Below are 25,549 nucleotides of genomic sequence, written 5' to 3' on the forward strand. Positions count from 1 at the left end.
TCCTTAGCGCCCCCTACGTAGGTTAAACGGATCCCTGTCCTGCTACGATTGTCCGACGGCTATGAAAATTGTGTGGCACCTGTAGCACATCCCAATGAACAAAAACCTCTTTGAAGTGTGTACCCTAAAATAGACAGAAAGTGAGGTATGAGTATTTAAATGTCCAATTTTGGCCCAGTTTTGCATATTTACAGGGGTCATACTTTTGCCCGCTTCTCCTACACGGTTAACCCGATTGACTTCAAACTTGGGATGTACCATCTCAACACCTGGGACAACATCATTGTGAAAAATGAAAAGTTTTTGATATACTATATGACAGCGGCGGCGCATCAAATTTAGAGTTTAAAAATTCTTACTTCACGAGGCATTGCCGGTTGTACGTTTAATCTAGAGCTACGAAAATTGGTACACATATGTAACAGACTATGACCTACAAAAAACTCTTTTTGAACCATATGCTAAACCTAACAGGAAGTCCACCATTTTGATTTATTTTGGAACGTGTTGCCATTTTTTTGGCAATTTCATTGGGGTCTTATTTTAACGAACTCCTCCTACAGTGTTTATCCGATCATCTTCAAACTTGGTGTGATTCATCTTAAGATGTTGAAGATGAAAAGTTATTGAAAGCTTTGTATTTCGTCGCACGCTGTTGTCATGGCATGCACTGTTTGCAAAGGAAAAAAAGTATCCTTAAAGAAGCATTGCCAGTTGTACGAAGCAGCTAGAGCTACGAAAATTTGTAGACATATGTAACAGCCCAAGGTGTACAAAAAAGTCTCTTGGTGCCCTGTGCTAAACCCAACAGGAAGTCCCCCAGGGGCCGGGCATCACATTTTGAGCTAAAAAAACCTCCTCTTTAACAAAGCATACCCGGCTGTACGTTTCACCTAGAGTTACCAAAATTTGTAGAGGTATATAACAGCCCTCGAGGTACAAAAAACTCTTTTTGAACCATATGCTAAACCTAACAGGACGTCCGCCATTTTGATTTACTTTGGAATGTGTTGCCATTTTTTTTTGGCCATTTCATAGGAGTCATATTTTAACAAACTGCTCCTACAGAGTTTATCCGATCATCTTCAAACTTGGTGTGATTCATCTTAAGATGTTGAAAATGAAAAGTTATTGAAAGTTTTTTATTTCGTCACACGCTGTTATCGTGGCATGCACTTTTTGCAAAGGAAAAAAATCCTTCTTAATGAAGCATTCCCAGTTGTACGAAGCAGCTAGAGCGACGAAAAATTGTAGACATATGTAACAGCCCAGGATGTACAAAAATGTCTCTTGGTGCCATGTGCTAAACGCAACAGGAAGTCCCCCAGGGGCCGGGCATCACATTTTGAGCTAAAAAATTCCTCTTTAACGAAGCATTCCCGGTTGTACGTTTCACCTAGCGCTATGATAATTTGCAGGCATACATAAGAGCCCACGATGTACAAAAAAGTCTCTTGGAACCATGTGCTAAACCAAACAGGAAGTCTGCCATTTTGATTTATGATGGGATTTGTTGCCATTTTTTGTGGCCTTTTTCAGGGGTCATATTTTAACGAACCCCTCCTACAAAATTTATCCGACTGTCTTCAAACTTGGTGTGTTTCATCTTAAGATGTTTAAGATGCAAAGTAATCGAAAGTTTTTTATTTTGTAACACGCTGTTGCCATAGCAATGCATTGTTTGTCAAGTGCTGCTTTTTTTTTTATACACATGAAAACTCATGAAACTTTGCAAACACATCAGACTCGTCATGAACATGAATTTTCAGAGATTTATTGTGCAATTTGCAATAAATAGCGCCCTCTAGACATTTTTATGAAGCCTTTCCGATTGTATGATTATGCTAGACCTACAAAAAAGTATTATGTAGCCATTTGCCAAACCAAAGAGGAAGTCCGCTATTTTGATTTTATTTTGGGAATTATACATCATTTTTGGCCTTTTTCATTAAACTTTGCACAGACAAGGCATGGAAAAAACTAACATTTTAAATGGTCCTTGTTCCATGTAACAGTTGTCAAGTGCTGCTTTTTTTCTTTTTTTTTTATACACATGAAAACTCATGAAACTTTGCAAACACATCAGACTTGTCATGAACATGAATTTTTAGAGATTTATTGTGCAATTTGCAATAAATAGCGCCCTCTAGACATTTTTATGAAGCATTTCCGATTGTATGATTATGCTAGACCTACAAAAAAGTATTATGTAGCCATTTGCCAAACCAAAGAAGAAGTCCGCTATTTTGATTTTATTTTGGGAATTATACATCATTTTTGGCCTTTCTCATTAAACTTTGCACAGACAAGCCATGGAAAAAAATAACATTTTAAATGGTCCTTGTTCCATGTTACAGTACCCCGACGTGCCAGTACCCTGACGTGCAAGTAACCCAACGTTGTGCTCAATAGCGCCCTCTATGCATTTTTATGGAGCATTTCCAATTGTATGATTCAAGCGATACACAACTAAAGATGACTTGACCAAGATTTATGAAAACTGGGAGGCATACCTATTAGCTTAAGACCTACAAAAGGTATTCTGTAGCCGTATGCTAAACCTAAAAGGAAGTCCACCATTTTGAATTTATTTTGGGAATTGCACACCATATTTTGCGTTTTGATTATACTTTGCACACACAAGGCTTGTCAAAAACATTTTAGATGGTCTTGTCCTATTTGACAGTACCCCAACGTGCCAGTACCCCGACGTGCAAGTACCCCAACGTGGCCCGGGTTGCGAGGGCCCTTTATAGCTGCTCGCAGCTCTAGTTCTTATTATTATTCTTCTCCGCAAACAATCGCATTTTTGAGACACTAAACGTGACCGAAAACTCACCAAACTTTACACGCACATCAGGCCTGGCGAAAAATTTGATATTTTAAAGTCGCCATACATGATAACAGAAAAATGGCTCCTTAGCGCCCCCTACATAGGTTAAACGGATCCCTGTCCCGCTACGATTGTCCGACGGCTATGAAAATTGTGTGGCACCTGTAGCACATCCCAATGAACAAAAACCTCTTTGAAGTGTGTACCCTAAAATAGACAGAAAGTGAGGTATGAGTATTTAAATGTCCAATTTTTGCCAATTTTTGCACATTTACAGGGGTCATACTTTTGCCCGCTTCTCCTACACGGTTAACCCGATTGACTTCAAACTTGGGATGTACCATCTCAACACCTGGGACAACATCATTGTGAAAAATGAAAAGTTTTTGATATACTATATGACGGCGGCGGCGCATCAAATTTAGAGTTTAAAAATTCTTACTTCACGAGGCATTGCCGGTTGTACGTTTAATCTAGAGCTACGAAAATTGGTACACATATGTAACAGGCTATGACCTACAAAAAACTCTTTTTGAACCATATGCTAAACCTAACAGGAAGTCCACCATTTTGATTTATTTTGGAACGTGTTGCCATTTTTTTGGCCATTTCATTGGAGTCTTATTTTAACGAACTCCTCCTACAGTGTTTATCCGATCATCTTCAAACTTGGTGTGATTCATCTTAAGATGTTGAAGATGAAAAGTTATTGAAAGCTTTGTATTTCGTCGCACGCTGTTGTCATGGCATGCACTGTTTGCAAAGGAAAAAAAAATATCCTTAAAGAAGCATTGCCAGTTGTACGAAGCAGCTAGAGCTACGAAAATTTGTAGACATATGTAACAGCCCAAGATGTACAAAAAAGTCTCCTGGTGCCCTGTGCTAAACCCAACAGGAAGTCCCCCAGGGGCCGGGCATCACATTTTGAGCTAAAAAAAACTCCTCTTTAACAAAGCATACCCGGCTGTACGTTTCACCTAGAGTTACCAAAATTTGTAGAGGTATATAACAGCCCTCGATTTACAAAAAACTCTTTTTGAACCATATGCTAAACCTAACAGGACGTCCGCCATTTTGATTTACTTTGGAATGTGTTGCCATTTTTTTTGGCCATTTCATAGGGGTCATATTTTAACAAACTCCTCCTACAGAGTTTATCCGATCATCTTCAAACTTGGTGTGATTCATCTTAAGATGTTGAAAATGAAAAGTTATTGAAAGTTTTTTATTTCGTCACATGCTGTTATCGTGGCATGCACTTTTTGCAAAGGAAAAAAATCCTTCTTAATGAAGCATTCCCAGTTGTACGAAGCAGCTAGAGCTATGAAAAATTGTAGACATATGTAACAGCCCAGGATCTACAAAAATGTCTCTTGGTGCCATGTGCTAAACGCAACAGGAAGTCCCCCAGGGGCCGGGCATCACATTTTGAGCTAAAAAACTCCTCTTTAACTAAGCATTCCCGGTTGTACGTTTCACCTAGCGCTATGATAATTTGCAGGCATACATAAGAGCCCACGATGTACAAAAAAAGTCTCTTGGAACCATGGGCTAAACCAAACAGGAAGTCCGCCATTTTGATTTATGATGGGATTTGTTGCCATTTTTTGTGGCCTTTTTCAGGGGTCATATTTTAACGAACCCCTCCTACAAAATTTATCCGACTGTCTTCAAACTTGGTATGTTTCATCTTAAGATGTTTAAGATGCAAAGTAATCGAAAGTTTTTTATTTTGTCACACGCTGTTGCCATAGCAATGCATGGGAATTGCACACCATATTTTGCGTTTTGATTAAACACCTAAAGCTATGATAATTTGCAGGCAAACATAAGAGCTCAGGATGTACAAAAAAAGTCTCTTGGAGCAATATGCTAAACCAATCAGGAAGTCCACCATTTTGATTTACGTTGGGATTTGTAGCCATTTTTTGTGGCCTTTTTTAGGGGTCATATTTTAACGAACTCCTCCTACAAAATTTATCCGACTGTCTTTAAACTTGGTGTGCTTCATCTTAAGATGTTTAAGATGCAAAGTTATCGAAAGTTATTTATTTTGTCGCACGCCGTTGTCATGGCGATGCATTGTTTGCCAAGTAAAATGTTACTTTTTTTTTTTGGTCTAAACATGTGCAAAAACTCATGAAACTTTACACACACATCAGGCTTGTCATCAGCATGAATATTTTAGAGATTTCTTATTCAATTTGCAATAAATGGTTCAATAGCGCCCTCTAGACATTTTTATGAAGCTTTTGCAAATGTTTTGTGTTTTATGATTCAGCTAGATTTGTAAAAATTGGGATACCTATCAGCCTAAGACTTACAAAAAGGTTTCTAAAGCCATATGCTGAATCAAAAAGGAAGTCTGCCATTTTGATTTACTTTGGTATTTGTAGCCATTTTTTGGGGCCTTTTATAGGGGTCATATTTTCAACAGAACTTATCAGATCGTCTTCATTCTTTGGCGTGTTTCATCTTAAGATATTTAAGATGAAAAGTTATTGAATTTTTTTATTTTGTCACACGCCTTTGCTGTAGCCATGCATTGTTTGTGAAGAAAAATGCTTTTTTGAGAGTCTAAATATGGGTGAAAACTCACAAAACTTTGCACACGCACCAGACCTGTCTAGAACATGAATATTTTATTTAGAGATTTGTTGTGCTATTTGTAATAAATGGCTCAATAGCGCCCTCTAGACATTTTTATGAAGTCTTTCCGATTATATGATTCAGCTAGATGTGTGAATATTGGCAGGCATGCCGAATATATTCAAAAAGTATTCTATATAGCCATGTGCCAATCCATTTTGATTTTATTTTGTTAATTGTGCATCGTTTTTGGCCTTTCCATGAAACTTTAAAAACACAAAGCATGGCAAAAACGTTTACAATTTAGATGGTTTCCTATTTGACAGTACCCCAACATGCCAGTACCCCGACGTGCAAATACCCCAACGTGGCCCGGGTTGCGAGGGCCCTTTATAGCTGCTCGCAGCTCTAGTTAGGGCCCGAGCAGCGACCGCTGCGAGGTCCCTATTGTTCCTGAAGGAATTCTTATTATTATTCTTCTTCTTCTTCTTTGTTATTATTCTTTTCCGCAAACAACCACATTTTTGAGGCACTAAACATGAACGAAAACTCACCAAACTTTACACGCAGATCGGGTCTGGCGAAAAATTTGATATTTTAAAGTCGCCATACATGATAACAGAAAAATGGCTCTGTAGCGCCACCTACATAGGTTTAACGGATCCCTGTCCCGCTACGATTGTCCTATGGCTACGAAAATTGTGTGGCACCTGTAGCACATCCAGATGAACAAAAACCTCTTTGATATGTGTACCCTAAAATAGACAGGAAGTGAGGTATGAGTATTTGAATGTCCAATTTTGGCCCATTTTTGCACATTTACAGGGGTCATACTTTTGCCCGCTTCTCCTACACGGTTAACCCGATTGACTTCAAACTTGGGCTGTACCATCTCAACACCTGGGACAACATCATGGTAAAAAATCTAAAGTTTTTGACATACTATATGACGGTGGCGGGGCATCAAATTTACAGTTTCAAAATTCTTACTTAACGAAGCATTGCCGGTGGTACGTTTAATCTAGAGCTACGAAAATTGGTACACATATGTAACAGACTATGATCTACAAAAAAGCCTGTTGGTGCCATATGCTAAACCTAACAGGAAGTCCGCCAGAGGCGAGGCATCAAATTTTGTGTTTCAAAATTCTAACTTAATGAAGCATTCCCGGCTGTACATTTCACCTAGAGTTACCAATATTTGAAGACATATGTAACAGCCCTCAAGGTACAAAAAACTATTTTTGAACCATATGCTAAACCGAACAGGAAGTCCGCCATTTTGATTTACTTTGGAACGTGTTGCCATTTTTTGGGCCATTTCATAGGGGTCTTATTTTAACGAACTCCTCCTACAGAGTTTATCCGATCATCTCCAAACTTGGTGTGATTCATCTTAAGATGTTGAAGATGAAAAGTTATTGAAAGCTTTTTATTTTGTCGCACGCTGTTGCCGTGGCATGCACAGTTTGCAAAGGAAAAAATTACTTCTTAATGAAGCATTCCCAGTTGTACGAAGCAGCTAGAGCTACGAAAATTTGGAGACAAATGTAACAGCCCACGATGTACAAAAAAGTCTCTTGGTGCCATGTGCTAAACCCAACAGGAAGTCCCGTAGGGGCCGGGCATCACATTTTGAGCTAAAAAACTCCTCTTTAACGAAGCATTCCCGGTTGTACGTTTCACCTAGCGCTATGATAATTTAGAGGCATACATAAGAGCCCACGATGTACAAAAAAGTCTCTTGGAACCATGTGCTAAACCAAACAGGAAGTCCGCCATTTTGATTTATGATGGGATTTGTAGACTTTTTTTGTGGCCTTTTTTAGGGGTCATATTTTAACTCCTCCTACAAAATTCATCCGACCGTGTTCAAACTTGGTGTGTTTCATCTTAAGATGTTTAAGATGCAAATTTATCGAAAGTTTTTTATTTTGTCGCACGCTGCTGCTATAGCGATGCATTGGTTGCCAAGTAAAGTGCTGCTTTGTTTTTTTTTATCTATACATGTGTGAAAACTCGTGAAACTTTGCACACACATCAGACTTGTCATTAACATGAATTTTTAGAGATTTCTTGTGCAATTTGCAATAAATCGCACCCTCTATACATTTTTTATGGAGCATTTCCGATTGGATGATTCAAGCGCAAAATAACTAAAGATGACTTGACTTGACCTAGATTTGTGAAAACTCAGAGGCATACCTATTATATTATTATTACTTTTTGTACCTTACAAGATTATCTCTTGTGCCACATTAAACCCCTTTGCAGGCCTGAGCCAAACCACGGTCCATACATTTGATACCACTGCTTTATTTCAATGGTCAAGTACTTCATAACCACACCTACTTATGCTTGTCCTTGCATATATAGTAGACAACAAAGAGCTCTTTCAACAAAAGACATTTCCATCTACAAAGTCATACAAGGTAAGCACTCTATAAATTCTGCAATCACTACACTTCTATTCCTAAATTATCACTTCAAATACCAACAATGGTTAATACAGCTACAAATTTCTTGTATGTTTATGAAGTATGATACTGTATTTATTTCTACTCCTTTGCTTTTCTACAGAACATGAACAAATCAACAAGCAAATTCTCTTTTGATAAAGACCCTCTAATCATCTCCATACGCAAAGATTGCCAACTTTTTTCCGTAAGTATACAATACATAAACTAAACAGGACAACTTTCTCAATCATATACAGTATGCCATACATATATGTATTAAGTTCTCATTTATTAACAGGTTTGTTAAAGGCACCTTTAGTGTGTTTTTCTGTTTGTAATGTTTCTCCACGAGCACGTCTAGCCATTGATATCATGTAGAACACATATGCTAACCTTTTAGAGACAATTGAAGCTTACTTGCACAGTAGCCACTATCTTAACCACTTAATTCACATGTCTACTTGACAACTTATTACATGTAGTGAAATGGTACTTTGTGCGTCTTATGCTTTTTTCTGAACACTGCTTTTCAACTCTTTCCTTAAAACCAATACATGCGGCACTGTTATACTGTATAAATATATATGTCCGTGTGTATATATAACCATTTATGTACCTGTCGTATCCTTACTTTTATTCATCATTTCATCACACAATCCTAAAACATTGCTTTTTGACCCAGAGGATTCAACTATACCATTTTTGCGTGTCTTATTACTTACTAGCTATATTATTTATTAACGGGCAAAAACTATGAATATAAGATCACCGTCAAATATTACGTCTGTAATATCCATATACAGTGCATTACATAATATGCATTTGTATTAAGACACTACCATGCTAAAAATATGCACACGACTGTTCTGTAAACTACACCTAAGACAACCAAACTTCACAGATCTAACATGATTCTTCATTCTTTTTTGTTCTACAGATGTATCAAATGCTGCCACACAGACAGAAGAAGCCACTGAGGACATGCACGAAGACGATGATCACAATATAACAGGACAGGTTAACCCCCCTGAAGTTTTAGCCCGCAGATCAAAGCGTCCTAGGACTAATTCATCCATGGAGGTTACATTATCCTAAGACAGACTATGTGCTAACCCAAACTCTTTGACCCCAAGGGATTCATCTGTCCCAGAAAACTTTTACACTAAAGAGTTTATCTGTCCTAGGGCGCTGTTAACCCCAGGTTAAAGTGTTATTTAATCTGTCCTGTTACAACAGCTATACATAAACAGCTGCATTCCTCTCCTGTTCCATCTCTCGCACTTCTTTCATCTCTTTTTCTCCTCTACTTATACCTATGCTTGCTCATGTGCTTTTTTCCCCTTTAGATGATGTCATTGGTTAGCCTGCTTCAAAGCTACATTTTTTCTTGAATAACTGTCACACATTTACTGTTTGCTGGACCCTACAAAACTGTCACAATACTTCACTATGTCATGAATACATATGTGTTGCACAGCGACACCACATTAAGAGTCATCAAAAAGCTTTTTATTTGATCACACACCATCTCTGTGCCATGCAATGTTTTCAAATAAACAGATGCTGGTTTTGAATATCAAACGAGCGACTTTTCATGAAACTTTGCACACACATCAGAAAGTCCACACTTTTGAATTTATTTTGGGAATTGTGCATCATTTTTGGCCTTTTACTGCACCTTTTTACACACAAGGCACGGCAAATGCATTTCTATTTTCCATGGTCCTTGTCTATTTAACAGTACCCCAACGTGCAAGTCCCCCGACTTGCATATACCCCAACGTGGCCCGGGTTGCGAGGGCCCTTTATAGCTGCTCGCAGCTCTAGTTTGTTATTATTCTTTTCCGCAAACAATCACATTTTTGAGACACTAAACGTGAACGAAAACTCACCAAACTTTACACACACGTCAGGCCTGGCGAAAAATTTGATATTTTAAAGTCGCCATAGGTGATAACAGAAAAATGGCTCCATAGCGCCACCTACATAGGTTAAACAGATCCCTGGCCCGCTACGATTGTCCGACGGCTATGAAAATTGTGTGGCACCTGTAGCACATCCAGATGAACAAAAACCTCTTTGATGTGTGTACCCTAAAATAGACAGGAAGTGAGATATGAGTATTTAAATGTCCAATTTTGGCCAATTTTTGCACATTTACAGGGGTCATACTTTTGCCTGCTTCTCCTACACGGGTAATCCAATTGACTTCAAACTTGGGATGTACCATCTCAAGACGTGGGACAACACCATGGTAAAAAATCTAAAGTTTTCGACATACTATATGACGGCGGTGGGGCATCAAATTTAGAGTTTCAAAACTCTTACTAAACGTAGTATTGCCGGTTGTATGTTTAACCTAGAGCTACGAAAATTGGTACACATATGTAACAGACTATGACCTACAAAAAAGTCTGTTGGTGCCATATGCTAAACCCAACAGGAAGTCCGCCAGAGGCGGGGCATCAAATTTTGAGTTTCAAAATTCTTACTTAATGAAGCATTCCCGGCTGTACGTTTCACCTAGAGTTACCAAAATTTAAAGACATATGTAACACCCCTCAAGGTACAAAAAACTCTTTTTGAACCATATGCTAAACCTAACAGAAAGTCCACCATTTTGATTTACTTTGGAACGTGTTCCCATTTTTTTGGCCATTTCATAGGGGTCCTATTTTAACGAACTCCTCTTACAGAGTTTATCCGATCATCTTCAAACTTGGTGTGATTCATCTTAAGATGTTGAAGATGAAAAGTTATTGAAAGCTTTTTATTTCGCTGCACGCTGTTGTCGTGGCATGCACTTGTTTGCAAAGGAAAAAAATTCTTCTTAATGAAGAATTCTCAGTTGTACGAAGCAGCTAGAGCTACGAAAATTTGTAGACATATGTAACAGCCCACGATGTACAAAAAAGTCTCTTGCTGCTTTGTGCTAAACCCAACAGGAAGTCCCGCAAGGGCCGGGCATCACTTTTTGAGCTAAAAAACTCCTCTTTAACGAAGCATTCCCGGTTGTACCTTTCACCTAGCGCAATGATAATTTGGAGGCATACATAAGAGCCCACGATGTACAAAAAAGTCTTTTAGAACCATATGCTAAGCCAAACAGGAAGTCCGGCATTTTGATTTACTTTGCTATTTGTAGCCATTTTTTGGGGGCCTTTTATAGGCCTCATATTTTCTACAAAACTTATCAGATTGTCTTCATTCTTTGGCATGTTTCATCTGAAGTATTGCCGGTTATACGTTTAATCTAGAGCTACGAAAATTGGTACACATATGTAACAGACTATGATCTACAAAAAAGCCTGTTGGTGCCATATGCTAAACCTAACAGGAAGTCCGCCAGAGGCAGGGCATCAAATTTTGCATTTCAAAATTTTTACTTAATGAAGCATTTCCGGCTGTACGTTTCACCTAGAGTGACCAAAATTTGAAGACATATGTAACAGCCCTCGAGGTACAAAAAACTTTTTTGAACCATATGCTAAACCTAACAGGAAGTCTGCCATTTTGATTTACTTTGGAACATGTTGCCATTTTTTTGGCCATTTCATAGGGGTCTTATTTTAACGAACTCCTCCTACAGAGTTTATCCGATCATCTTCAAACTTGGTGTGATTCATCTTAAGATGTTGACGATGAAAAGTTATTGAAAGCTTTTTATTTCGTCGCACGCTGTTGTCGTGGCATGCACTGTTGGCAAAGGAAAAAAAAATCCTTCTTAATGCAGCGTTCCCAGTTGGACGAAGCAGCTCGAGCTACAAAAATTTGTAGACATATGTACACATTTGTCCACATATATATATTTACATATGCATGTAAAAAAATTATGTCCGGCTAAACTAAATGGTTGATTAGGCCCCACACATTTTCACCTTACCATACCCGGCCCTCTTTGCAAAAGGTTTGAACACTCCTGGCCTAAACCTAGGTGTATACTCAAACTATGCACGCACATAAAGCCTGGAACAAAATGTGTAATTTAGAGGGTTCTTGTTTTGTTTTTTGTATTCCTTATATTTCATGTCATTATACTTGACACACTATTTTTACTACTCACTGAATCAGTTATAAGAACATTTAATTGATACAATCCAATCACATCCTAGAGAATTGAAAACACATTCAATCATGAGGTTGTTAAGACACATTTACTTCTGTAGCACTTAACCACAAACAAGTTGCGACATCCCCTGATCTAACCCTCCAACCGGGCAAGGAAAAACTTTCAGGGGTCATATTTTAACGAACCCCTCCTACAAAATTTATCCGACTGTCTTCAAACTTGGTGTGTTTCATCTTAAGATGTTTAAGATGCAAAGTAATCGAAAGTTTTTTATTTTGTAACACGCTGTTGCCATAGCAATGCATTGTTTGTCAAGTGCTGCTTTTTTTTTTTTTATACACATGAAAACTCATGGAACTTTGCAAACACATCAGACTTGTCATGAACATGAATTTTCAGAGATTTATTGTGCAATTTGCAATAAATAGCGCCCTCTAGACCTTTTTATGAAGCATTTCCGATTGTATGATTATGCTAGACCTACAAAAAAGTATTATGTAGCCATTTGCCAAACCAAAGAGGAAGTCCGCTATTTTGATTTTATTTTGGGAATTATACATCATTTTTGGCCTTTTTCATTCAACTTTGCACAGACAAGGCATGGAAAAAACTAACATTTTAAATGGTCCTTGTTCCATGTAACAGTTGTCAAGTGCTGCTTTTTTTTTTTTTTATACACATGAAAACTCATGAAACTTTGCAAACACATCAGACTTGTCATGAACATGAATTTTCAGAGATTTATTGTGCAATTTGCAATAAATAGCGCCCTCTAGACATTTTTATGAAGCATTTCCGATTGTATGATTATGCTAGACCTACAAAAAAGTATTATGTAGCCATTTGCCAAACCAAAGAGGAAGTCCGCTATTTTGATTTTATTTTGGGAATTATACATCATTTTTGGCCTTTTTCATTCAACTTTGCACAGAAAAGGCATGGAAAAAACTAACATTTTAAATGGTCCTTGTTCCATGTAACAGTTGTCAAGTGCTGCTTTTTTTTTTTTTTATACACATGAAAACTCATGAAACTTTGCAAACACATCAGACTTGTCATGAACATGAATTTTCAGAGATCTATTGTGCAATTTGCAATAAATAGCGCCCTCTAGACATTTTTATGAAGCATTTCCGATTGTATGATTATGCTAGACCTACAAAAAAGTATTATGTAGCCATTTGCCAAACCAAAGAGGAAGTCCGCTATTTTGATTTTATTTTGGGAATTATACATAATTTTTGGCCTTCTTCATTAAACTTTGCACAGACAAGGCATGGAAAAAACTAACATTTTAAATGGTCCTTGTTCCATGTAAAAGTACCCCAACGTGCCAGTACCCTGACGTGCAAGTAACCCAACGTTGTGCTCAATAGCGCCCTCTATGCATTTTTATGGAGCATTTCCAATTGTATGATTCAAGCGATACACAACTAAAGATGACTTGACCTAGATTTGTGAAAACTGGGAGGCATACCTATTAGCTTAAGACCTACAAAAAGTATTCTGTAGCCGTATGCTAAACCTAAAAGGAAGTCCGCCATTTTGAATTTATTTTGGGAATTGCGCACCATATTTTGCGTTTTGATTAAACTTTGCACACACAAGGCTTGTCAAAAACATTTTAGATGGTCCTTGTCCTATTTGACAGTACCCCAACGTGCCAGTACCCCGACGTGCAAGTACCCCAACGTGGCACGCCTTTGCTGTAGCGATGCATTGTTTGCAAAGAATTTTTTTTTTTATATGATTCAGCTAGATGTGTGAATATTGGGAGGCATACCTATCAGCCGAATACCTCGATAAAGCATTCCATAGCAATGTGAACAAACACAAAAAGCATGGCAAAACATTTACAATTTAGACGGTTTCTTATGAAACAGTACCCTAACGTGCCAGTACCCCGACGTGCAAATACCCCAACGTGGCACGGGTTGCGAGGGCCCTTTATAGCTGCTCGCAGCTCTAGTTATTATTATTATTATTATTATTCTCCGCAAACGATCACATTTTTGAGACACTAAACGTGACCGAAAACTCACCAAACTTTACACGCACATCAGGCCTGGCGAAAAATTTGATATTTTAAAGTCGCCATACATGATAACAGAAAAATGGCTCCTTAGCGCCCCCTACATAGGTTAAACGGATCCCTGTCCCGCTACGATTGTCCGACGGCTATGAAAATTGTGTGGCACCTGTAGCACATCCCAATGAACAAAAACCTCTTTGAAGTGTGTACCCTAAAATAGACAGAAAGTGAGGTATGAGTATTTAAATGTCCAATTTTTGCCAATTTTTGCACATTTACAGGGGTCATACTTTTGCCCGCTTCTCCTACACGGTTAACCCGATTGACTTCAAACTTGGGATGTACCATCTCAACACCTGGGACAACATCATTGTGAAAAATGAAAAGTTTTTGATATACTATATGACGGCGGCGTCGCATCAAATTTAGAGTTTAAAAATTCTTACTTCACGAGGCATTGCCGGTTGTACGTTTAATCTAGAGCTACGAAAATTGGTACACATATGTAACAGACTATGACCTACAAAAAACTCTTTTTGAACCATATGCTAAACCTAACAGGAAGTCCACCATTTTGATTTATTTTGGAACGTGTTGCCATTTTTTTGGCCATTTCATTGGGGCCTTATTTTAACGAACTCCTCCTACAGTGTTTATCCGATCATCTTCAAACTTGGTGTGATTCATCTTAAGATGTTGAAGAGGAAAAGTTATTGAAAGCTTTGTATTTCGTCGCACACTGTTGTCATGGCATGCACTGTTTCTAAAGGAAAAAAAATATCCTTAAAGAAGCATTCCCATTTGTACGAAGCAGCTAGAGCTACGAAAATTTGTAGACATATGTAACAGCCCAAGATGTACAAAAAAGTCTCTTGGTGCCCTGTGCTAAACCCAACAGGAAGTCCCCCAGGGGCCGGGCATCACATTTTGAGCTAAAAAAAACTCCTCTTTTACAAAGCATACCCGGCTGTACGTTTCACCTAGAGTTACCAAAATTTGTAGAGGTATATAACAGCCCTCGAGGTACAAAAAACTCTTTTTGAACCATATGCTAAACCTAACAGGACGTCCGCCATTTTGATTTACTTTGGAATGTGTTGCCATTTTTTTTATGGCCATTTCATAGGGGTCATATTTTAACAAACTCCTCCTACAGAGTTTATCCGATCATCTTCAAACTTGGTGTGATTCATCTTAAGATGTTGAAAATGAAAAGTTATTGAAAGCTTTTTATTTCGTCACACGCTGTTGTCGTGGCATGCACTTTTTGCAAAGGAAAAAAAAATTTATTAATGAAGCATTCCCAGTTGTACGAAGCAGCTAGAGCGACGAAAAATTGTAGCCATATGTAACAGTCCAGGATGTACAAAAAAGTCTCTTGGTGCCATGTGCTTAACCTAACAGGAAGTCCCCCAGGGGCCGGGCATCACATTTTGAGCTAAAAAACTCCTCTTTAACGAAGCATTCCCGGTTGTACGTTTCACCTAGCGCTATGATAATTTGCAGGCATACATAAGAGCCCATGATGTACAAAAAAAGTCTCTTGGACCCATGTGCTAAACCAAACAGGAAGTCTGCCATTTTGATTTATGATGGGATTTGTTGCCATTTTTTGTGGCCTTTTTCAGGGGTCATATTTTTACGAACCCCTCCTACAAAATTTATCCGACTGTCTTCAAACTTGGTGTGTTTCATCTTAAGATGTTTAAGATGCAAAGTAATCGAAAGTTTTTTATTTTGTAACACGCTGTTGCCATAGCAATTTTTCATTGTTTTTCATTGTTTGTCAAGTGCTGCTTTTTTTTTTTTTTTTATACACATGAAAACTCATGAAACTTTGCAAACACATCAGACTTGTCATGAACATGAATTTTCAGAGATTTATTGTGCAATTTGCAATAAATAGCGCCCTCTAGACATTTTTATGAAGCATTTCCGATTGTATGATTATGCTAGACCTACAAAAAAGTATTATGTAGCCATTTGCCAAACCAAAGAGGAAGTCCGCTATTTTGATTTTATTTTGGGAATTATACATCATTTTTTGCCTTTTTCATTAAACTTTGCACAGACAAGGCATGGAAAAAACTAACATTTTAAATGGTCCTTGTTCCATGTAACAGTTGTTAAGTGCTGCTTTTTTTTTTTTTTTATACACATGAAAACTCATGAAACTTTGCAAACACATCAGACTTGTCATGAACATGAATTTTTAGAGATTTATTGTGCAATTTGCAATAAATAGCGCCCTCTAGACATTTTTATGAAGCATTTCCGATTGTATGATTATGCTAGACCTACAAAAAAGTATTATGTAGCCATTTGCCAAACCAAAGAGGAAGTCCGCTATTTTGATTTTATTTTGGGAATTATACATCATTTTTGGCCTTTTTCATTAAACTTTGCACAGACAAGGCATGGAAAAAACTAACATTTTAAATGGTCCTTGTTCCATGTAACAGTACCCCAACGTGCCAGTACCCTGACGTGCAAGTAACCCAACGTTGTGCTCAATAGCGCCCTCTATGCATTTTTATGGAGCATTTCCAATTGTATGATTCAAGCGATACACAACTAAAGATGACTTGACCAAGATTTATGAAAAATGGGAGGCATACCTATTAGCTTAAGACCTACAAAAGGTATTCTGTAGCCGTATGCTAAACCGAAAAGGAAGTCCACCATTTTGAATTTATTTTGGGAATTGCACACCATATTTCGCGTTTTGATTAAACTTTGCACACACAAGGCTTGTCAAAAACATTTTAGATGGTCCTTGCCCTATTTGACAGTACCCCAACGTGCCAGTACCCCGACGTGCAAGTACCCCAACGTGGCCCGGGTTGCGAGGGCCCTTTATAGCTGCTCGCAGCTCTAGTTATTATTATTAGGGCCCGAGCAGCGGCGGCGGCGGTGCCGCTGCGAGGCCCTATTGTTTTTGTAGGAATTCTTCTTATTATTAGGGCCCGAGCAGCGGCGGCGGCGGTGCCGCTGCGAGGCCCTATTGTTTTTGTAGGAATTCTTCTTATTATTCTTCTTTTTCTTCTCCGCAAACAATCGCATTTTTGAGACACTAAACGTGAACGAAAACTCACCAAACTTTACACGCACATCAGGCCTGGCGAAAAATTTGATATTTTAAAGTCGCCATACATGATAACAGAAAAATGGCTCCTTAGCGCCCCCTACATAGGTTAAACGGATCCCTGTCCCGCTACGATTGTCCGACGGCTATGAAAATTGTGTGGCACCTGTAGCACATCCCAATGAACAAAAACCTCTTTGAAGTGTGTACCCTAAAATAGTCAGAAAGTGAGGTATGAGTATTTAAATGTCCAATTTTTGCCAATTTTTGCACATTTACAGGGGTCATACTTTTGCCCGCTTCTCCTACACGGTTAACCCGATTGACTTCAAACTTGGGATGTACCATCTCAACACCTGGGACAACATCATTGTGAAAAATGAAAAGTTTTTGATATACTATATGACGGTGGCGGCGCATCAAATTTAGAGTTTAAAAATTCTTACTTCACGAAGCATTGCCGGTTGTACGTTTAATCTAGAGCTACGAAAATTGGTACACATATGTAACAAGCTATGACCTACAAAAAACTCTTTTTGAACCATATGCTAAACCTAACAGGAAGTCCACCATTTTGATTTATTTTGGAACGTGTTGCCATTTTTTTGGCCATTTCATTGGGGTCTTATTTTAACGAACTCCTCCTACAGTGTTTATCCGATCATCTTCAAACTTGGTGTGATTCATCTTAAGATGTTGAAGATGAAAAGTTATTGAAAGCTTTGTATTTCGTCGCACACTGTTGTCATGGCATGCACTGTTTTTAAAGGAAAAAAAATATCCTTAAAGAAGCATTCCCATTTGTACGAAGCAGCTTGAGCTACGAAAATTTGTAGACATATGTAACAGCCCAAGATGTACAAAAAAGTCTCTTGGTGCCCTGTGCTAAACCCAACAGGAAGTCCCCCAGGGGCCGGGCATCACATTTTGAGCTAAAAAAAACTCCTCTTTTACAAAGCATACCCGGCTGTACGTTTCACCTAGAGTTACCAAAATTTGTAGAGGTATATAACAGCCCTCGAGGTACAAAAAACTCTTTTTGAACCATATGCTAAACCTAACAGGACGTCCGCCATTTTGATTTACTTTGGAATGTGTTGCCATTTTTTTTATGGCCATTTCATAGGGGTCATATTTTAACAAACTCCTCCTACAGAGTTTATCCGATCATCTTCAAACTTGGTGTGATTCATCTTAAGATGTTGAAAATGAAAAGTTATTGAAAGCTTTTTATTTCGTCACACGCTGTTGTCGTGGCATGCACTTTTTGCAAAGGAAAAAAAAATTTATTAATGAAGCATTCCCAGTTGTACGAAGCAGCTAGAGCGACGAAAAATTGTAGCCATATGTAACAGTCCAGGATGTACAAAAAAGTCTCTTGGTGCCATGTGCTTAACCTAACAGGAAGTCCCCCAGGGGCCGGGCATCACATTTTGAGCTAAAAAACTCCTCTTTAACGAAGCATTCCCGGTTGTACGTTTCACCTAGCGCTATGATAATTTGCAGGCATACATAAGAGCCCATGATGTACAAAAAAAGTCTCTTGGACCCATGTGCTAAACCAAACAGGAAGTCTGCCATTTTGATTTATGATGGGATTTGTTGCCATTTTTTGTGGCCTTTTTCAGGGGTCATATTTTTACGAACCCCTCCTACAAAATTTATCCGACTGTCTTCAAACTTGGTGTGTTTCATCTTAAGATGTTTAAGATGCAAAGTAATCGAAAGTTTTTTATTTTGTAACACGCTGTTGCCATAGCAATGCATTGTTTGTCAAGTGCTGCTTTTTTTTTATATACACATGAAAACTCATGAAACTTTGCAAACACATCAGACTTGTCATGAACATGAATTTTCAGAGATTTATTGTGCAATTTGCAATAAATAGCGCCCTCTAGACATTTTTATGAAGCATTTCCGATTGTATGATTATGCTAGACCTACAAAAAAGTATTATGTAGCCATTTGCCAAACCAAAGAGGAAGTCCGCTATTTTGATTTTATTTTGGGAATTATACATCATTTTTTGCCTTTTTCATTAAACTTTGCACAGACAAGGCATGGAAAAAACTAACATTTTAAATGGTCCTTGTTCCATGTAACAGTTGTTAAGTGCTGCTTTTTTTTTTTTTTTATACACATGAAAACTCATGAAACTTTGCAAACACATCAGACTTGTCATGAACATGAATTTTTAGAGATTTATTGTGCAATTTGCAATAAATAGCGCCCTCTAGACATTTTTATGAAGCATTTCCGATTGTATGATTATGCTAGACCTACAAAAAAGTATTATGTAGCCATTTGCCAAACCAAAGAGGAAGTCCGCTATTTTGATTTTATTTTGGGAATTATACATCATTTTTGGCCTTTTTCATTAAACTTTGCACAGACAAGGCATGGAAAAAACTAACATTTTAAATGGTCCTTGTTCCATGTAACAGTACCCCAACGTGCCAGTACCCTGACGTGCAAGTAACCCAACGTTGTGCTCAATAGCGCCCTCTATGCATTTTTATGGAGCATTTCCAATTGTATGATTCAAGCGATACACAACTAAAGATGACTTGACCAAGATTTATGAAAAATGGGAGGCATACCTATTAGCTTAAGACCTACAAAAGGTATTCTGTAGCCGTATGCTAAACCGAAAAGGAAGTCCACCATTTTGAATTTATTTTGGGAATTGCACACCATATTTCGCGTTTTGATTAAACTTTGCACACACAAGGCTTGTCAAAAACATTTTAGATGGTCCTTGCCCTATTTGACAGTACCCCAACGTGCCAGTACCCCGACGTGCAAGTACCCCAACGTGGCCCGGGTTGCGAGGGCCCTTTATAGCTGCTCGCAGCTCTAGTTATTATTATTAGGGCCCGAGCAGCGGCGGCGGCGGTGCCGCTGCGAGGCCCTATTGTTTTTGTAGGAATTCTTCTTATTATTAGGGCCCGAGCAGCGGCGGCGGCGGTGCCGCTGCGAGGCCCGGTGCCGCTGCGAGGCCCTATTGTTTTTGTAGGAATTCTTCTTATTATTAGGGCCCGAGCAGCGGCGGCGGCGGTGCCGCTGCGAGGCCCTATTGTTTTTGTAGGAATTCTTCTTATTATTCTTCTTTTTCTTCTCCGCAAACAATCGCATTTTTGAGACACTAAACGTGAACGAAAACTCACCAAACTTTACACGCACATCAGGCCTGGCGAAAAATTTGATATTTTAAAGTCGCCATACATGATAACAGAAAAATGGCTCCTTAGCGCCCCCTACATAGGTTAAACGGATCCCTGTCCCGCTACGATTGTCCGACGGCTATGAAAATTGTGTGGCACCTGTAGCACATCCCAATGAACAAAAACCTCTTTGAAGTGTGTACCCTAAAATAGTCAGAAAGTGAGGTATGAGTATTTAAATGTCCAATTTTTGCCAATTTTTGCACATTTACAGGGGTCATACTTTTGCCCGCTTCTCCTACACGGTTAACCCGATTGACTTCAAACTTGGGATGTACCATCTCAACACCTGGGACAACATCATTGTGAAAAATGAAAAGTTTTTGATATACTATATGACGGTGGCGGCGCATCAAATTTAGAGTTTAAAAATTCTTACTTCACGAAGCATTGCCGGTTGTACGTTTAATCTAGAGCTACGAAAATTGGTACACATATGTAACAAGCTATGACCTACAAAAAACTCTTTTTGAACCATATGCTAAACCTAACAGGAAGTCCACCATTTTGATTTATTTTGGAACGTGTTGCCATTTTTTTGGCCATTTCATTGGGGTCTTATTTTAACGAACTCCTCCTACAGTGTTTATCCGATCATCTTCAAACTTGGTGTGATTCATCTTAAGATGTTGAAGATGAAAAGTTATTGAAAGCTTTGTATTTCGTCGCACACTGTTGTCATGGCATGCACTGTTTTTAAAGGAAAAAAAATATCCTTAAAGAAGCATTCCCATTTGTACGAAGCAGCTTGAGCTACGAAAATTTGTAGACATATGTAACAGCCCAAGATGTACAAAAAAGTCTCTTGGTGCCCTGTGCTAAACCCAACAGGAAGTCCCCCAGGGGCCGGGCATCACATTTTGAGCTAAAAAACTCCTCTTTAACAAAGCATACCCGGCTGTACGTTTCACATAGAGTTACCAAAATTTGTAGAGGTATATAACAGCCCTCGAGGTACAAAAAACTCTTTTTGAACCATATGCTAAACCTAACAGGACGTCCGCCATTTTGATTTACTTTGGAATGTGTTGCCATTTTTTTTGGCCATTTCATAGGGGTCATATTTTAACAAACTCCTCCTACAGAGTTTATCCGATCATCTTCAAACTTGGTGTGATTCATCTTAAGATGTTGAAAATGAAAAGTGATTGAAAGTTTTTTATTTCGTCACACGCTGTTGTCGTGGCATGCACTTTTTGCAAAGGAAAAAAAATCTTATTAATGAAGCATTCCCAGTTGTACGAAGCAGCTAGAGCGACGAAAAATTGTAGACATATGTAAAAGTCCAGGATGTACAAAAAAGTCTCTTGGTGCCATGTGCTTAACCTAACAGGAAGTCCCCCAGGGGCCGGGCATCACATTTTGAGCTAAAAAACTCCTCTTTAACGAAGCATTCCCGGTTGTACGTTTCACCTAGCGCTATGATAATTTGCAGGCATACATAAGAGCCCACGATGTACAAAAAAGTCTCTTGGAACCATGTGCTAAACCAAACAGGAAGTCTGCCATTTTGATTTATGATGGGATTTGTTGCCATTTTTTGTGGCCTTTTTCATGGGTCATATTTTAACGAACCCCTCCTACAAAATTTATCCGACTGTCTTCAAACTTGGTGTGTTTCATCTTAAGATGTTTAAGATGCAAAGTAATCGAAAGTTTTTTATTTTGTAACACGCTGTTGCCATAGCAATTTTTCATTGTTTTTCATTGTTTGTCAAGTGCTGCTTTTTTTTTTTTTTTTATACACATGAAAACTCATGAAACTTTGCAAACACATCAGACTTGTCATGAACATGAATTTTTCAGAGATTTATTGTGCAATTTGCAATAAATAGCGCCCTCTAGACATTTTTATGAAGCATTTCCGATTGTATGATTATGCTAGACCTACAAAAAAGTATTATGTAGCCATTTGCCAAACCAAAGAGGAAGTCCGCTATTTTGATTTTATTTTGGGAATTATACATCATTTTTGGCCTTTTTCATTAAACTTTGCACAGACAAGGCATGGAAAAAACTAACATTTTAAATGGTCCTTGTTCCATGTAACAGTACCCCAACGTGCCAGTACCCTGACGTGCAAGTAACCCAACGTTGTGCTCATTAGCGCCCTCTATGCATTTTTATGGAGCATTTCCAATTGTATGATTCAAGCGATACACAACTAAAGATGACTTGACCTAGATTTGTGAAAACTGGGAGGCATACCTATTAGCTTAAGACCTACAAAAAGTATTCTGTAGCCGTATGCTAAACCTAAAAGGAAGTCCACCATTTTGAATTTATTTTGGGAATTGCACACCATATTTTGTGTTTTGATTCAACTTTGCACACACAAGGCTTGTCAAAAACATTTTAGATGGTCCTTGTCCTATTTGACAGTACCCCAACGTGCCAGTACCCCGACGTGCAAGTACCCCAACGTGGCCCGGGTTGCGAGGGCCCTTTATAGCTGCTCGCAGCTCTAGTTATTCTTATTATTATTCTTCTCCGCAAACAATCGCATTTTTGAGACACTAAACGTGACCGAAAACTCACCAAACTTTACACGCACATCAGGCCTGGCGAAAAATTTGATATTTTAAAGTCGCCATACATGATAACAGAAAAATGGTTCCTTAGCGCCCCCTACATAGGTTAAACGGATCCCTGTCCCGCTACGATTGTCCGACGGCTATGAAAATTGTGTGGCACCTGTAGCACATCCCAATGAACAAAAACCTCTTTGAAGTGTGTACCCTAAAATAGACAGAAAGTGAGGTATGAGTATTTAAATGTCCAATTTTTGCCAATTTTTGCACATTTACAGGGGTCATACTTTTGCCCGCTTCTCCTACACGGTTAACCCGATTGACTTCAAACTTGGGATGTACCATCTCAACACCTGGGACAACATCATTGTGAAAAATGAAAAGTTTTTGATATACTATATGACGGCGGCGGCGCATCAAATTTAGAGTTTAAAAATTCTTACTTCACGAAGCATTGCCGGTTGTACGTTTAATCTAGAGCTACAAAAATTGGTACACATATGTAACAGGCTATGACCTACAAAAAACTATTTTTGAACCATATGCTAAACCTAACAGGAAGTCCACCATTTTGATTTATTTTGGAACGTGTTGCCATTTTTTTGGCCATTTCATTGGGGTCTTATTTTAACGAACTCCTCCTACAGTGTTTATCCGATCATCTTCAAACTTGGTGTGATTCATCTTAAGATGTTGAAGATGAAAAGTTATTGAAAGCTTTGTATTTCGTCGCACGCTGTTGTCATGGCATGCACTGTTTTTAAAGGAAAAAAATATATCCTTCAAGAAGCATTCCCATTTGTACGAAGCAGCTAGAGCTATGAAAATTTGTAGACATATGTAACAGCCCAAGATGTACAAAAAAAAGTCTCTTGGTGCCCTGTGCTAAACCCAACAGGAAGTCCCCCAGGGGCCGGGCATCACATTTTGAGCTAAAAAACTCCTCTTTAACAAAGCATACCCGGCTGTACGTTTCACATAGAGTTACCAACATTTGTAGAGGTGTATAACAGCCCTCGAGGTACAAAAAACTCTTTTTGAACCATATGCTAAACCTAACATGACGTCCGCTATTTTGATTTACTTTGGAATGTGTTGCCATTTTTTTTTGCCATTTCATAGGGGTCATATTTTAACAAACTCCTCCTACAGAGTTTATCCGATCATCTTCAAACTTGGTGTGATTCATCTTAAGATGTTGAAAATGAAAAGTTATTGAAAGTTTTTTATTTCGTCACACGCTGTTGTCGTGGCATGCACTTTTTGCAAAGGAAAAAAAATCCTTCTTAATGAAGCATTCCCAGTTGTACGAAGCAGCTAGAGCGACGAAAAATTGTAGACATATGTAACAGCCCAGGATGTACAAAAAAAGTCTCTTGGTGCCACGTGCTAAACCCAACAGGAAGTCCCCCAGGGGCCGGGCATCACATTTTGAGCTAAAAAACTCCTCTTTAACGAAGCATTCCCGGTTGTACGTTTCACCTAGCGCTATGATAATTTGCAGGCATACATAAGAGCCCGTGATGTACAAAAAAAGTCTCTTGGAACCATGTGCTAAACAAAACAGGAAGTCTGCCATTTTGATTTATGATGGGATTTGTTGCCATTTTTTGTGGCCTTTTTCAGGGGTCATATTTTAACGAACCCCTCCTACAAAATTTATCCGACTGTCTTCAAACTTGGTGTGTTTCATCTTAAGATGTTTAAGATGCAAAGTAATCGAAAGTTTTTTATTTTGTAACACGCTGTTGCCATAGCAATGCATTGTTTGTCAAGTGCTGCTTTTTTTTTTTTTATACACATGAAAACTCATGAAACTTTGCAAACACATCAGACTTGTCATGAACATGAATTTTCAGAGATTTATTGTGCAATTTGCAATAAATAGCGCCCTCTAGACATTTTTATGAAGCATTTCCGATTGTATGATTATGCTAGACCTACAAAAAAGTATTATGTAGCCATTTGCCAAACCAAAGAGGAAGTCCGCTATTTTGATTTTATTTTGGGAAATATACATCATTTTTGGCCTTTTTCATTAAACTTTGCACAGAAAAGGCATGGAAAAAACTAACATTTTAAATGGTCCTTGTTCCATGTAACAGTTGTCAAGTGCTGCTTTTTTTTTTTTTTTTATACACATGAAAACTCATGAAACTTTGCAAACACATCAGACTTGTCATGAACATGAATTTTCAGAGATTTATTGTGCAATTTGCAATAAATAGCGCCCTCTAGGCATTTTTATGAAGCATTTCCGATTGTATGATTATGCTAGACCTACAAAAAAGTATTATGTAGCCATTTGCCAAACCAAAGAGGAAGTCCGCTATTTTGATTTTATTTTGGGAACTATACATCATTTTTGGCCTTTTTCATTAAACTTTGCACAGACAAGGCATGGAAAAAACTAACATTTTAAATGGTCCTTGTTCCATGTAACAGTACCCCAACGTGCCAGTACCCTGACGTGCAAGTAACCCAACGTTGTGCTCAATAGCGCCCTCTATGCATTTTTATGGAGCATTTCCAATTGTATGATTCAAGCGATACACAACTAAAGATGACTTGACCTAGATTTATGAAAACTGGGAGGCATACCTATTAGCTTAAGACCTACAAAAAGTATTCTGTAGCCGTATGCTAAACCTAAAAGGAAGTCCGCCATTTTGAATTTATTTTGGGAATTGCGCACCATATTTTGCGTTTTGATTAAACTTTGCACAC

At 38.3% G+C, this 25,549-nt stretch overlaps 2 long non-coding RNA genes across 3 annotated transcripts in view; one reads left to right on the plus strand and one right to left on the minus strand.

The window, feature by feature from the left end:
• Window positions 1-25,549, minus strand: part of LOC144022852 (uncharacterized) — a 183,496-nt gene that overhangs the window by 81,493 nt on the left and 76,454 nt on the right. The gene's annotated exons all lie outside the window — the stretch shown is intronic.
• Window positions 7,246-8,962, plus strand: LOC144021431 (uncharacterized). Its single transcript, XR_013284148.1, has 3 exons — window positions 7,246-7,854; window positions 8,003-8,086; window positions 8,819-8,962. It is a non-coding gene; the product is annotated as an uncharacterized LOC144021431 (long non-coding RNA).

This window comes from Festucalex cinctus, chromosome 1 (assembly GCF_051991245.1).
Source record: "Festucalex cinctus isolate MCC-2025b chromosome 1, RoL_Fcin_1.0, whole genome shotgun sequence".
Taxonomy (NCBI): domain Eukaryota; kingdom Metazoa; phylum Chordata; class Actinopteri; order Syngnathiformes; family Syngnathidae; genus Festucalex; species Festucalex cinctus.